Genomic DNA, 4,925 nt, shown 5'->3' with positions numbered 1-4,925 from the left:
TTACCAAAATTTTTTGTCCCTTTTTCCTGTTGTTTGGGGGTTCTTGTTTTTTTTCCCCAGGTTCTTGTTTTATCTTTGACTCCTCTGGACAGAATTGGTGCAGTTCAGCTAAATGTGTCGTCTTTCTGACGGGACTTTGGGAAGAACAGTTGAAAACCTTAATTCTAGCCTGATGTAAACATTTCTTTACCACTTGTGAAAAATGGTAAATAAATCTGAAAATGGCTTTGAGGTCCCTGTCTTGTTGGAACATAAAAGTGCATCCAAGACCCAACCTTCTGGCTTATGATTTTAGAGCATGATGCTGCCACCTCCATGCTTGATGGTAGGTTTGGTGTTCTTGGGGTTAAAGGCCTCACCTTACCTTCTCCAGACATATTTCCACTTATTTTGGTCAAGTATCACCACAGACAGGAGGCGTGGTGGCCAAGTGGTAAGGTGTTGGTCTTGTAAACCAAAGATCATGGGTTCGATCCCCATCCATGCCTTTGTTGTAATTCGCTTCCATGGATGTGTGACTGTCTTGTTGAAACACCTAACTGCATCCAAGATATAGTGCTGTTATGCAGCCAGGAATCAGCAGTGGTTTGACTTCATTTGAGTGACTCGACTCGTCGGTCAACGTTGCAACGAACTCTGTGCGTCGCAGGAACAAAGGAAGGCCAATAGAAACAGAGATTGTCCAGAAAACCTATGAGAAATTTTCTAAAGAACCAAAATGGAAGATTGTTTTTTATGAGAAAGACAAAGTAGTTTTTTTATGAAGCCCGAGTTTCAGTCATTCCATTTTGGGAAATTAAGAGTTCTTGGAGTCACTGGAAACTCAAAACAGCCATGATAAACATTAACTTTTGTTTACAATTATATTAAAAAGGAAAACAATTCAGCCAGTTAGCTTTTGACAGCTGGTTAACACAGCAAACAGTGGCTCCTTTGAGGAATCTAAAACATGAAGTACATTTAGATTGTTTTACGTGCTGTGCCACAGTTTTGATGCCCTCCATACTGCTGTGCAACATGTTGGTGTGTCCAAACTTTTGACCTGTAAGTATCTACTTCAACCAGGTTGAAGTCATTCCGTGACACTTCACTTCAGTCCACTCCCTGCTCATTACAGTCCAGGCAGCGTCGCGGAAATCCACAACATTATCAATCGGGTGCAGACGGTTTAAAAAAAAAAAAAATGCTTGCGCCCAAGAAATTCATCACTCTAGCAGAGCGAGGTCAACTCACTTGATCTGGACTGGCAGTAAAATATGGCTGTCCGTGTGACATATTCAAATGTTGAAACTCATTTAAATGTGCAGCTCGTTGGAGACTCGGCGTTACGTTTAAGGCCTCTGTCCTCAGATTGCCTCTAAATTCAAATAAAGCATTGGTTCTGTCCCGAACAGACGGACATGATGCTCGCCTTTGTGATGAAAGGAGATTATCCGTTTGGTTTCCTTGAAGATTTAAGAAGTAATTGTCTTAAATGAAAGCCTGTGACTTCTCTGCCAGTTATTGTGAATTAGTGTTTATATCTGTCACTGAGGATAATCATTATTATAAACTTAAAACGCATGAAGCATCAATGAAAGCTTATCAGCGCTGAGATAATAACATCCCTCATTTTGGAGGGCAGCTGGATAATGAATACCATTTTTAAACAGAACTAATGATGTTCCCATTTTAAACCACCGTCGTGATTTTGTTTTAGTGTTGCATCATTTAGCGCTCAGTGTGGATTTTAATCTGCATAATGTCTCCAAAAGTGACGAGCGTTTGTGGTTCGGACCGCCGCGTCTGGAGACAAAGCTCACAAAGCTTGTCCTTGGTTTGGATGTTTGGAGGTTCGGACTGAGGCGGTGACAGACAGCTTTGTTAGGATTTGGGTTGTGATGAGTCATGTAAAATCTCAGCATGTTTGTTTATCACCGAACACAAACGCAACTCAAATCCTCGTCTCAGGAGCGTTGAACTCTCACTGCCCTCCTCTTACTGCACCAGAGTTCCAGAGAGTTACACCAAAGGATGTCGTTAATGTCCTGCGACGACAAGAAAAGAGAAACACGAGGACAAATGAGTTCAATATTTAACTTTAATAACGTCGCTCACAGTGGTTGACATTCAGGGATTGTCCAGGTGGATGCTGAAGGTTGTCAGTCAGGATTTGTTGATTCAAATCTTTCCAAAACTTATCAGTCATCAACAAATTACTCGCAAACACTGATGTTCGAATTTTATTTAAGAAAACATCTTGTTAAATGGGAATTAAGCGACCATCTCAGTCAACACTTGAATCCACATTTAACCTGCTCGTCCAGGTTATTGGCAAACAAAATAAAATATTCAGCCTGTTCAGATCCAAACTATACAGTTAAATTAGAAACACTGGAGCTGTTCTTGTTTTCCAACCAAACACAATAAACTAAGACGCTGGTTCTGTTGCTCGACTTGTGTTTCTCTGAATGTGTTGTAAACATTACAGCTGTTTAGAGTTCTGGGTCAAACCATTAATTGGTGTTGACTTGGTCACCATCTGGAGTTAGGAGGCTGAACTGTGACACTGCAACAATCACAATAGGAAGCTGATTGGAAACTGATGGATAGAAAAGAGGAATGACATCCGACAAACAGTCAAAACACTGTGAGTGATTCTCTTTTCACCTCCTGACCTTAACCCTCTTTGCTTCAGACAAAGCATCCTGTATGTCCAGTGCAAAATGAAACCCTCCATCTCTCTGCCGTTTCTCTACAGCGGAGGAGTGTTGCATTGTGGGAGCACACAGTAATTGAAATCCAGAGCTTTGTATCTTAACGCAGACAAAAGACTGTGAACTGTGGAGTTCAGGGTTATTTGGGTTCGAAATCCTGCCCAGGTGACAAACTGGAGCCATGAACTCGTCCCCCCAACACATAAAAACTGGAGCACGTGAACATCAGTGGTTCAGTCGTGAGTCGCTGCAGTTGCTGTAATTTTACACCAAATCGTTTTACAAGCACCTTTTGCAGCCAATCTGCTGTGACTGAAGGTTCTTCCTCCAACATCTGCTGCCTTCATCACAGCACAGAGTGTAAGTCGCCTTGTTACTTAAAAACAATCAGTGTGCGTTGGAGATTTTATGTTGAACCAGTTTGGTTCTGTTAAAAACAAACTCAGTTCTGCTTGGTTGGTCCATTTGGGTTGCTTCTGGGTCACCTCGTTCATGATCCTAAAACCAAACTTCTGACAGCTGTTGAGGATTTTTTAAAGCAAAGTTTTTTGTTGTGTGATAAACAGTGAAACTCATTCAGCTAAAAAAAATAAGCTGGTCTTTTTAGTTAAAACCTGCTAATAATAGCCGGTAAAGTGATTAAACACGTAATTGGTGTCATTACGTTCACTTGATTCCACACTAGAATGTGTTCAGACACTAAAATATGGATATTTCAATTATGATAAATAGTCTAATAATTAATACCTAAATTCTCAAAATCAAAACGACAAAGGGAGGATTATTGGATTATTGCAGGAAGCTTATACCTCGCCTAAAAACTCCGCTGAGGAACAAACAGAAGTGAAACCCGATAGCACAAACACTGTCTGCCATCGTGTTCATTAGTCTGCGTCCTTTGCTCTCAGCGGTTTGCACTCTAAAAAGAGCAAAGTGCATGAAGGCGTCTAATTATTTTCGTCTGCCTGACTCATAAAGCGCGTGTCAAAGACGTTTTCACTGAGCGTTGTGCTTCAAATACAAATGACAGTTATGACTCAGTTTAATGGTAACGGAGACAAAATGACAGTTAGAAGCGACTGAAGAAACAAAGATCAGGAAAAGGGGAAATGTAGATCAATAACAGCAAGGAAGGAAATGAGAGAAAGAGGTTTTAAATAAAATATTATAATGTGATAAGTTTGGACATCTGTTGCATTTGATCAGAAATGTGGGAGTTTGGAAACATTCAGAGACGCAGAAGGTTTTGACTTGTCTCTGGTCGATCGGTCACTTCTCAGGAGGGAAAAGAAGGTTTAAGCACATGTTGGACTCAGACAAATCCTATTTACTGATGAATCCCAGTTTAAGATTCGTGGATCAAACCTGCAGTGAGACGTTATGTTGGGAACATTCAGGTCTGTCTGTTTGTTACTCTGCTCCACTCTCTGGTTTGCAGGATAATGAGCTCAAACACACCTTAGAGCTTTGACTTGAAGACCAAAGATGACCAAGGAGGGCTGGCTTTCATCCAAAGGAACATCACCGCATCACGCTGGGAAAACAAGGCCTTCCATTCATGAGGATGTTACCTTAACATTGTTGTCACATCAGAGGCATGGATGGGGATCGAACCCATGATCTTTGGTTTACGAGACCAACGCCTTACCACTTGGCCACCACGCCCATGGTGAAGAGACAAGAAGGAATCAGCAACAAGCAGCTCTGAATAAATCAGAAGCTGCTGGAACACAGCTGTCAGTGTCCACAGGGTTTTGCATCAACATGAGCTGAGAGGCTGATGAAGAAGGAAGTTCTTCCTCTAGAAGCAGAACCTTAAAGCTCCACTGAAGTCTGCTGCTGATCACATGGACAAAGAAAAGGCCTTCTGGAGGAACGTTCTGTGGTCAGATGGAACAAACACTGAGCAGAAATAAGTTTGGAGGAGAGAAGATGAGGCCTTTAACCCCAAGAACACCAACCCGACCATCCAGCATGGAGGTGGCAGCATCATGCTCTGGGGCTGTTTAGGTGTCAGTGGAACTGATGCTTTCCACAAAATGAACGGAATAAGTGTGTTAGCTCCACTCCTCAGTCTGAAGGTTGGATCTTGGATGCAGTTGGGTGTTACAACAAGACAGTCACATAACAATGGAAGCTATTTACATTAAAGGCATGGATGGGAATTGAACCTATGACCTTTGGTTTACAAGACCAACACCTTACCACTTGGCCACCATGCCTCCCATT

The 4,925-nt window shown here is 41.8% G+C and overlaps 3 non-coding genes across 3 annotated transcripts; 1 reads left to right on the top strand and 2 right to left on the bottom strand.

Moving 5' to 3' along the window:
• The first annotated feature begins 416 nt into the window (after positions 1-416).
• Positions 417-488, top strand: trnat-ugu (transfer RNA threonine (anticodon UGU)). The gene has a single exon. It is a non-coding gene; the product is annotated as a tRNA-Thr (tRNA).
• A 3,801-nt stretch (positions 489-4,289) lies between these two features.
• On the bottom strand, positions 4,290-4,361 carry trnat-cgu (transfer RNA threonine (anticodon CGU)). The gene has a single exon. It is a non-coding gene; the product is annotated as a tRNA-Thr (tRNA).
• A 485-nt stretch (positions 4,362-4,846) lies between these two features.
• trnat-ugu (transfer RNA threonine (anticodon UGU)) lies at positions 4,847-4,918 on the bottom strand. The gene has a single exon. It is a non-coding gene; the product is annotated as a tRNA-Thr (tRNA).
• Positions 4,919-4,925: the final 7 nt, after the last annotated feature.

This window comes from Stegastes partitus, unplaced genomic scaffold (genome assembly GCF_000690725.1).
Source record: "Stegastes partitus isolate 25-593 unplaced genomic scaffold, Stegastes_partitus-1.0.2 Scaffold1262, whole genome shotgun sequence".
Classification (NCBI taxonomy): Eukaryota; Metazoa; Chordata; class Actinopteri; family Pomacentridae; genus Stegastes; species Stegastes partitus.
This window is presented reverse-complemented; position numbering and strand designations above follow the sequence as displayed.